The sequence below is a fragment of the Anser anser genome (genome assembly GCF_964211835.1).
Source record: "Anser anser genome assembly, chromosome: 4".
NCBI classification, from domain to species: domain Eukaryota; kingdom Metazoa; phylum Chordata; class Aves; order Anseriformes; family Anatidae; genus Anser; species Anser anser.
This window is the reverse complement of record NC_139724.1, coordinates 76,332,455-76,343,436: the sequence shown is the minus strand read 5'-3', so window position 1 is coordinate 76,343,436 and position 10,982 is coordinate 76,332,455.

Here is a 10,982-nt window from a genome sequence, read left to right as displayed (position 1 = left end):
AAGTGAATTACTTTTCTCCCCTGCTTCATTCTCTACTTACCCTGGAACAGAATCAAACTTGCAGTCTAAGGTATATTTACTCTTCTCGCACTGCCATTTAGCTTCAAGGATGCGGTTCAAATCCCTGTTCCAGTCCCCCTAACCTTAAGGACTGTCTTCTTTCCTTCCCTCCCTGTGAAAGGAGGATCTATGAGCACTGCTGTGCATCTCCCTGCTCCAACTTCTGCCCCTTCCTTTTACTCTTCAGGCAGCTCATTCCATCTCGTGTAATCTGAAGATTAGGCAGCACAAGCTCCATCTTACCTCCAACAGCCATGGGTGGAAGGGATGCACAGGTGGGTGTCCTAGGAGCTGCCAAATATTGTCTGGCATGGTCCTCCCGAGGTTGGCAGCCTTGTCCCCCTTATCTTTGACTGTTCCCCATCAACCTGATGGGTTCTCCTCCAATAATTCCTTTTCGAGGCAAAGGAAATCTGGAAGATCTCATTTATCTGGACTTGGGCAATACATTTGTTGTGTTTTCAAGTCGAGAAGCTGTTAAATTGGAGGCTAGGGGAGGTTGGTGGAAGAATCACAAGGTCAGGCAAGAACAGGCTGGATGGCAGTGGTCGGGGCACAAGGAGAACGGGGCTGAGGGAAGTTTGTTTGGTAGAGCACATGGGGAGAAAGTGCTGTGAATCTTTTATGAATGATCCTAATCATGGTGCTTTATATAGTAAATTTACTAAGGAAGTAGAGAGGAGAGTGACATAGAGAGGATGGTCAAGAAATGCTGGAGAATGAAGTGGAAAACCTAAAGGTAACGCTGAAAACCGAGGTATGGATAGAGGGACTTGAGCTCCTGTCAGATGAGCAAGAAAAGCTGAACGTGAGGCTGGTGCAAAGCACCTCTGACAAATACCTGTAGCTCACTGGGATAGCCTGGGCTCTTCTGGTTACTTGTGCTCTGAAAAGAAAAACTCCAGAAATGATCCAGGTGGGTGAAGCAGGAACATTGCATTCCCTTCCGCGTAGGCGTAGGCGAAGAGCAAAACCCTCAGCTAATGTAAAGCTTGAAATGCTTTGAAAGGGTATGGTTAATGGGGTGCCTGCTATATGAATTTCATTGCCTAAAAGAGATGAGCTAGGTTTCCTTAGCCAACTCTACTCATATCCCTCCAGTCGTGGATTTCGCTGCTGCTCTTGGCTCCCTCTCACATTTTGGGGAGTCTGGTAGGATCTGCAGAGGTTTCCAGTTCTGCTTGGCTTTTCATGAGCTCATCCACCTTCCAAGGTGTATGGATTTGGAATTTCATAGCCTACGTGTCTGCGGACAAATAGCGCCTTGTTAGCTTCACAAATTGCTAGCGTAATTAAAGTAATGAATTCACAACAGGAATTGCATGAAAATGGAGCGCTTGTTAATTGAATAGCCCTGGGTTCGGCTCCTATTGTACACTTTCAACAAGGTGCTTGTGGGATCCCTCCTATTGAATTTGCTTAAAATAAACCTTCATGCTAGTTTGATGTCTTGGTAGGAAAGAAAACACCCAGTGGGCAAGGCCTGGAGGATTTCAATAGCTTTTTATTGCTCCAGGACAGACAAAAAAAAAGAAAAAAAGGGGGGGGACATGGAAAGTAAAATCTGAGTGACCCATTCATGGCTAGGAAATCATTAGGCACACAATGTATTGTATAGATCACTGTAAAACCGCCCGACACGAGTAAAACAGGAAATTTATAATAGTTAAAATTGAGCCTTCAGTTAACCCCACCAAAAATCTTCTATTTTTCTGTGTTATCAAAGTTAGTTCAATATTTGCTTTATATACATCCTGTTCCGGACTTTGATTCCTCTATATAGCACACCTTCCTGCCTTCTAATATCTGATTTATTACATAACCATTTTTCTTCTGAAGCTTTTGCTTCGCCTGCTTTAACTCTTTATCTTGTCAGCTCGAGAGCTGCCTCTGTCCTTGCCCCTCCGCTTGCTTCGTGAAGCCCTGGGGAAGGAATAATTGAGGAGCTGGCAAAGAGGGGCGGCAGGGTCTTCTGGCGACGGAGACAGAATAGTTGGGGTGCCTTAGGGCTAATTTAAGGGGGCAACAAATCAGGAATTGGGTGGGTTTGTCCTGAAACCAAGGGACAGCAAACATGCAGGGTGTGCTCAGTGTCGTGCTGCCAATGACTGGTGCCTCATATTGTAATTATAGGAGAGAGAGCAGGTCCGTCAGCCTCCTCTTTCCTAAAACCTGACGTAGGGTACCAAGGCTTTGCACCCCCTCCTTACCCTAGCGCTGGGTTTGGCACCGCTGCCCTCCCGATGCTCTGAGGCTATTTGCAGGCTTCGCCACGCCGCGGGGAAACGGGGAGGAAGCGCTTTGCTCGAGGTCAGAGGGGATGTCACCACCAGACGGGGAAGGTCCCAGAGGCAGGTTTGATGCCGAAAACTATTGAAAGATGTGTTTCCTGTGCAACAATAGGGAATTTTGTCGTATTTCCCCATGGAACCTCTTGAGATAAGGGCCGAAGTTCATCCTGTACCAGCAGACACATCCCTTCTCCCTTTGTTGGCACGGAGAAGAACACAAAGAATTTACAAATTGCGGTGCCTCCCGTATGCCTCACGCTGTCAGAGGTGACCTGCCCCTACTCAGCCTATTCTGTTCCAAATGTACCACCAGCATGACATGCATCTGCCTGACATGCATCCCCACGTGCACCTGTAGCGATTACCGATGCTATTTGATGTTGCCTTGGTGGGAACAGAAGATTTCTGCTTTGTGGTTTTGGAAGAAAATGAAGAATGCTGTTGCTGGAAGTGGATGGTCCTGAGTAAGCCAGAAAGAGGAGGCAGCAGCAAGGAAGCATCTTCACATCCTCCTGTGCCTCCCCACTGCCGATCGAGCCTGGGGCAGCGGTATGAGGGTGGCTGGCTCCACCTTTCTGCTGTTTATTGATGTGTCCTCAGTGGTGGACATGGCTCACCTCCCTTCCCTCTGCAGAAACAGGTTAGCTGCGTGAGCCTTGAGCCCGTCCTTCAGCCCCAGCTCAAGTTGGCCAGGAGCTCCCTGTGGTCACTGCAGATCTGCATCTTCAGGAGTTGAGGTTAAATAACTCTGAATTATGCCAGTTCCCCCCCCCCCCCCCCCCCAAATAAATCTGCCAAAAGACTATGTTGTCCCCCTGATCAAAGATTTGCCCCTGGCAGCAGGATGTGGTGATGACACAGCAGGGCTGATAAGAGAAATATCTTCTCAAAGCAATGATTCACAGCTTTCTTCTCTCTGGCTGCAAGAGTAGAGAAATCATTTTAGAGGAAAAGTTCCCTAAAATAGGCAAGGGAAGCAGGAAAGGGACAACTGCACTTGGCTGGTCTGTGCTGCAGACTGAAAGCACTGCTCCAAAGCAATTAAAATACAGATGTTTTTGGGTTGGCTTGGTCCGGAAAGGGTGCCCCTTCCAATAGCTGCTGTCTGTTTGGTTAAGTTCGGGGGGTCCAAACCCTAATAATGAGCTTTCCTGGGAATGTGGTGGCTCACAGAGGGGTCAAAGCAAAGGAACAAGCCAACACCAGTCTGGGGATGGGATGCTGCGGGGAATGTGGGAGAACAAGGTGGGCACAGAAAGAAGCGTGGTGTTCTCCATCCCATCACCCTGTGTGTTGTCTGTCATCACCTTCCTGCTACAATCCTTGCAGGCAGCGTGGGCATTGCTTTGGCTCTTGAGTCCTCTCAGATTCTTCTCCTAAAGAGATTCTTCACCTAAACGGTCATAAAAGGCTTTAAAGCAGTGTAGAGGGGGAGAAGGAATGCAGAGAAGGATGAAAAAGCATCTTGTTCATCCCTACTGCCCCAATAGGAGGTCTCTGCTGCCCTGTGCATCCTTCAGCCTGTTCCCTGGGGCATCCAGCCGTGGAGATTTCTGCCTGCTAGTTGAGTCTTGCTGGGCCTTTTTGAAACCCAAACAGTCTGATGATTACCAATGTCTCTTATCAATGTCTATAAACCCCTCCAGGGAGGTGCGGAGAGGCCGGAGCCAGGCTCTGCTCAGCGGTGCCCAGGGCCAGGCCCAGAGGCCGCGGGCCCAGCGCGGAGCCCCGGCGGCTCCCCCTGCCCCTCAGGCAGCACTGCTGGGCCGGGCGGGTGCCGGAGCCCTGGCACAGGCTGCCCAGAGCTTGGGGGGCTCCTCCTGGGGGAGCTTCAGCAGCCGCCGGGACGTGGGGCTGGGCACCCTGCTGGGGGGTCCTGCTGGGGCAGGGGGGACCCACAGAACCCTGCCCACCTCAGCCAGACTGTGGCTCTCAGTCCCCACCATACACAACAGCACAGCTCCTGTCCACTAATAACAATCCCTCCATTTCCACTGCTTGGAAATTACTCATAGAACAGTCCTGGAACAACACCACCCATATAGGCTGGGGAAGGGTGGTGTGACCCCTCTGAGCCCCTGGCAATGGGACTCTGTGTCGGGTTTTGATGTCCTTGCTGGGGACCTTGAGGAGCACGGTGGACCCGCTTCCCTCCACCTTCAGCATGAACAAGCAAGGTATTGTTTGATTCACTAACGAAGTGGAAATGTGCTCCAGATGTGAGAACGTGGTTGGTAGAGATCTGACAAAAAAATGAGAGCAGTATCCCTGGAGCGAGGAGGGGCAGACTGTCCACAACCAGTGAGGTACAACTGATTGCTAGGAGTCATTGGAGTGATGTGAGACATAGGGGACCAATGTTTGAAGGGACTTATCTGGATGTCACGGCCCACACAACCACAGCTACCCAGCTCCTTGCAAAGGTGTTAGTGTGAGGCCAAGTCCAGATCAATGCACCCAGGCTGATGTGGAAGGTGAGGAAAGTCACCTTCCTCATCACCTATACATTCATTCCTTTTGTAGGGATTAGGGCCTAAAGCAGAAAACCCAATGGGTTTGCTGCTATTGAGGAAGAAAGGTGATGGGATTCACTGCCAGCAGCACTGCGGTGTGTGGCGTCAGTCTGGTGGGAGCATCCCTCGGTGGCGCCTTGTTGGGATGGATGGGATCTCCCAAAGCAGTGCTGAAAGGCAGAACGCATCTCCAACAGGAGGGAGGGACACCAAAAACGTGGCACGGCAAGGTGTCTGATATCTAGGAAGGGTTTAGGTCATTGGGAAGCAGGATGAACCAATTTCACATGGTCAGAGTTATGGATTTTCTTTATTCCCACTTCAACAAGACTCAAACTGCAACTTTCCTTCCTTACAAGTCTAGATGGCAGCCCACTACCCAACACCATGGGACACAGTAGCAGAGGAGGGCCACATCAGTGTCGTCCAGAATATGTTAAACTCTGTCCTGAACTTGCCAGTCCCTCTGGGACACACGGAGGAGTTCACATCTCGGAGAGCTTCTGATTCAGCTGGCTTGCAGACAGCGCTGAGTTCACCCATCTGCCGCTTTCTTGGCAGCCGGTGAGGAGAGGAAAATAACGATCGTTTTCAATCAAAGTTTAATGTGTGCAAAAAGCAGCCTGGAGGATTCCTCTGGCAAAGCCTGCCGCGGGGGAAGACAGCCACCAGAGTGGGCCAGAAAGGCATTCTCCCCCTGCCCTGGGTCAACCTCTTTGCTGTGAGCCAACATTTGTGATTATCTGCAGCAAGTCTGCCGTGGCCGAGTTCTTCTTTCTCAGCACAGAAGAGCTCTCATCCCTTTTCTGCCTTCAGTAGTCCTGCCCGAGCTCCCAGCTGGCATTTCAAGCACAGTTCGTGCACTGCTGCACACAGCTTCCAAAGGGCTGCCCCAGCTTGGGTCATGAACCTGCTGGTTGTGGGGTGCACGATCTTCTGCGGGCCCAGCAGCTCCCCCATTGCTTTCCAGGCCAACAATCTACACTTCTATCCTTCTTACAGCATGCTGAGGAGCAAATCTGTATTTTCTTTGTGATCTGGATATTTGAGAGGTTTTATATTTATTTACTTCCCTGTTTTTCTGTTCTAGACATGCAGTTCTCCATGTGGTGCTGTCTCTACCCACATTCTCCATCTAATCCTTCTCCCCAGAGTCCCCTTCCACAAAGGATGTGGTTTCTGGAAGTTTCCATGCTTGTAGGTGAACAGGAAGCTCGTTAACCTGAAGGATGCTCTTAGCTTCATAGGGGGAAGGTATTCTTAGTGCATTGCCTTGAGGCAGCCCTTGAAGAGTTAACTAGTACCCGTGAAAGATTTTAGCCTGCAGAAGGCTGGTTTCAACCTATCAACCAGAGATTAATATTTTACCTTAATTGAGCTTATTATTATTTTTTTAAGTCTCTGTAAGTTGGAGTCTTTCAATTCATTATATATCGCATGCAACCAGATTTCCTCTTTCATTTCTGATGGAAGACAAGGGACCTGTTTGGAAAGAAAAGCCACTGAGGTTGTGAGAGATGATGGCCAGTGATTCAGCGTACAGCCTGCTGCTGACCTGTGGCCACCTTCATTTCACCACCAGCTTTTGCTGCTGTAGTGTGCCTGGTGTGCCTGACTGGCCTGGTGGCACCAGGGCTGCTAGAGGCTGCCCTGAGCTCCTCCCTGGGCAGCCTGTCCCAGTGCCCGACCACCTCTGGGTGCAGAACCTTTCCCTAACACCCAGCCTGACCCTCCCCTGTCCCAGCTCCATGCCGTTCCCTCGGGTCCTGTCGCTGTCCCCAGAGAGCAGAGCTCAGCGCCTGCCCCTCCGCTCCCCTCGTGAGGGAGCTGCAGGCCGCCATGAGGCCTCCCCTCGGCCTGCTCTGCTCTGGGCTGAGCAAACCAAGGGACCCTCCAGCTTACCTTTCAAGGCAGTCAAAGAGAAAGCAGTGAGGTTGCCGAGGATAAATCTGCATTCAAGAGCAGAAAGTGAAGTCTCCAAGGCAGCTTTCCCCCCTCTGCAGCGCATGTGAAGACTCATCCTTCTTTCCATGGATGTGTTCAGACAGCCATGCCACACAGGGACAGCTTTGATCACTCCTGCCGTGTTAGAAGCACGCTCCTAGCCCGAATGTTGTTGTAGAGCTGCCTCCCGTAGGAGGAAAGCAAAATCATGGGGAAAAGATCTTAAGTAAGATTTCCTCTCTGGCGTGGAAGGGAAAATTCAGCTGAAGGAGACTCCACCTTGGCTGTACGTCTGCCGTGGGGCACAGGGTGGCTTTACATTGGCCTGTGAGGATATTTGACAGGCGCTTTGGATATCAGTCACCTGTAACCTTCCACACACGGCCAGGTCTGGAAGCCTGCTCTGAGCACGGCCTCTGCTCAGAGTGGGGAACCAAGCTGCCTGCCCCTTGTTTCAGGCTGCCATTTATATTCCAGCCATGTGGTGGCTGTCACAGCGAAGATCTCATAGCTCTCCCTCCTGGATGATGTCCACCAGCTCAAGAGAGGACTGTGACAGGCTGCAGCTGTTCCCCAAATGCAGCAGGACCACCCTCAGGGCAGCATGAACCCCCCTTGTGGTGTGTCCCTCCAGGAACCCTCATTCACCCCCCTGAGCTGTGGGTGCTTTCACGGCGTGGCTGGGTGGGCAGGGATGCCCTTCAGCGCTCAGAAAACCTGAAGCACTGCCTGAAAACACACCAGGTTTTTTGAGGATAATACCCCTTTTATCGGATCCCACACTCAAGCTGACCCAATGGAGGATGAAAAGATGGGGACAGCCTTGATTCAGTGTGATAATCCAGGTCAAATCTCTTGAGAAACCCCAAAATGTGTCTGAAGTCACATGGGGCTGCAGATCCCTGCATGGAGCCCTTCCCCGAATTAGCAGAGCATAACCAGGCCAGGAGCAGAGGTTACTCTCTGTTCTCCTCCCAAGGGAAGATAAAAAGAAGGTAGGAGAAAGAAAACAAAGGGCAAAAGCACAGCTGTTTCCTTGCTTCTGTTTTTCTTCTTTGACAGCAGCTATTTTTGGGATCTGAGCTATGTTTTGTTCCCATTTTGAGCTACCTGAAATGTTCAATTCAGACTGTCTTTGGACAAGGCTTCAGAGGAAAAAAACAAAAACAAAAACAAAACAAAAAAAAAACAGCTGATTAAGCACATTTCTAGAAAAGAGGGAAATAAAAACTGAACTTATATGTTATACAGGAGCTAGGACTGTGATACTAACATGACAGCCATCCTGGCAATCCCATTTTGTGATACCACAGGGGACCAAGTTTTCCAAGGAAAAAACATTGCTGGGGAAGAGAAACCTAACAGCAGCAATACAAAATGTCCTTTCTGCTGTGTTCTGCTGCCTTGTTAGCTCAGTTCTTGGTAAGGGGAAAATAAAAATATCCTTGTGTGTCCTTGGAATTTAAGGCTAGGAAGGGTCTATCAGGGTTATCCAGCCTAATGAGGAGGCTTGTTCACTACTGGCCCTTTGTTGCTGCTTGATGTCTTCCAGCCCCTTCCCATGAGGTTCATGGGTGCTCACTGAGCAAAGCCAAGAGCTGTTACTGAGTTTGTCCTCGTGCCAAGGAACAAAGATGCACATGTTCTCCTCCAGCCAGCTAGTCAGCTTTGCTCTTAATCCATCAGTGGCCTTGAGGAACCTCTTTAGTATCTCCCTTGTGCAATCTGCAGTTCAGATCAGGAACTCCTCACTGTGTTCTCTTGGGGGTGAAGCCATACCTGTAAATATGTCCAGAAAGGCCAGTTTGTAGAGGAAATGTTCTATCACGAGCCATTAAGCAGAATAATGAAGAATCAAACTTAGCATGAGGCATGGCAGAGACTTCAGATTGCTGGAATCATTGAATCATCTAGTCTAACTGTCCCCCTACCACCCATATGGCCCACCAAACCATGTCCTTAGGTACCACATCTAACCTTTCCTTAAACACCTCCAAGGATGGTGACTCCACCACTTCCCTAGGGAACCTGTTTCAATGCCTTATCACTCTTTCTGAGAATAAATTTTTCCTAATATCCAACCTAAGCCAGAAGAGTAAGACAAGGTGACCATCACTGCAGGGTTGTAGTCTTTCCACCAGCACTGCTTCTGGCTCCTGCCTGATCTTGGTGGACCCTTGGTCTGATCTGAGGGAGCTGTTGCATCAAAAACCCTTTATGACTAAAAGCTAATTAACAATATGGCTGTAACAGCCCAGGTGGCCTGGAAATAGAAGTCCTGGGATGAATCAAGAGGAGTTTCCCAGGGCTGGGTCACCGTTCCCAGAGATGTTGTAGGAGGGCCTGGAGGAAGTCTGGGACAACACAGCTTGTCCTGGGGGATGCTGCCTCCACAGGCACTATACGAAGGCTGCCATCCCCTGCAGCACCTCACCTCAAGGTACCTGATTGTTTTTGTTCCCTGTAGAGGCCACAAAGTCTGTCGAGAGGGACGCATCTTCCTGCGCTCAGGGTTGAGCACAATGGAGCCCTGCTTCATCTGAGGAGCCAACGCACTGCCAAAGGGGGAGGGGGAATATTGCTTTCTTTGGGAACAAAAAAAAAACCACAGGAGCAAAACCCAAGTAACCTTGGTTACCAGAGTTTTATTTGTTGTAAGCAGAACGGCTGATAGCAGAAGTCCCTTTCTTATGTCTGTACTGAGTACACACTGTACCCAGGGCTGGAGAACAGCAGGGCCAGGGCAATGAAGACTTTGGTACAGCAAGTAAAAGTGTTGTAAATGTGATGTCATGGTTTTAGCATCACTCCAATGCTCTTGGCAAGTCTCTGCTAAGGGGTTCGGCTCTTTGGTACAATGGGAAGTTGTTCCTTCTCTCCTTTGTTCTTGTCTAACTCGTGCCCTGTGACAATTTGTTTTTGCAGACCTAGAGATGAAACATCTTTGGCTGCAGTCACGAAAATGCTAACAGGGTGTCCGTGGTTGGATAGCTTTGTAAAATGGGTTTGTAGCTTAAATCCTTAATAATGTGGGATTTGGGAGATATGTTTGCCTGGTGCTTAGCCTACTCAGGAGCTAATCTCTCGGTCCTGTTGTTATAGAAATGCCCTTTGCAGCTTTCCCACCAGCTTTCAGTTCTGGAAGCCCTCTCTCCTGCTGTGTGCAAAAATGCCTGCTCATCACTTCCTCCCTTTTTCTGTGGGAAGGGGGGCTTCGCAACCAGAGTAATTTGTGCGATTTCCTCGGTCTTCAGAGATTGTCCAGATTCATCTTTTCCACTTAGCTCTGTGTTACCAGTGTTGTATTGCCAGTCTGGAGGGGACAGCTCCTCTAGCAGGGGTTGTTTACCTCCAGTCCCTCTTGTATACCAGCCTGCAGAGACTCAGGACACAGCTGAGCTTTCTCTGCAAAATATTTGTAACCCTTCCTCCCTCCCACTCATCCTCCCAGGCAGGTCTCTGGGGATTTGCTGAACAAGGTTGCTCTCACTTACACGTCTCAGGTGGCTGCATGAAAGAGCTTAGTTCTGCTTTGAGAAGCACCCTTCTTACATATGTTTGTCTTGTCTGTACCCATTTTTTTCTTGCATCTTTGCCATGAAATCCCAGTTGTCAGACCAAAGAGGGTAAGTTTGAAATTACCCTTGAAAGTAGATGATGTTTCACCTTGCTGTGTTCTGAAGACACTTGGGCAATGCGAGGACTGTCTTACCAGCCACGTTGTCTGACCTGATGGATCAAAATACAGTAGATCTTGTGCTGTTATCATACTCGTTGTGGGACTTCTCTGATCACTTGAAGCCATTTAATCTGGTCTGGTCTTTCAAAGTCAGTGAATCCTACCCCAGTACACATATCCTGAAATCCCCACAGATGATCCTACCCTCAATACAGAATTTGTAAGAGCAGCACAGGACGAAAGGGCATCCACGCTGGAGATGAGCCAGGCTGGTTCACGATGTGCATGAACATGCAGGGCACACGTGGTGTACGTGTACAGCCATGACCTGCTCCAAGGGTGGAAGAAGCTTTGTTATATTGTCATGCTGACTTGTTGTACCACAGTCTCAGCATGATTTGGTGGTGTGGGAAGCTCATGGATGCTAATGGACAGAGCTGTACTCTGAGGATACAACTCATCTCAACTACAGCACGCACATAGGAAGGCTTTAGC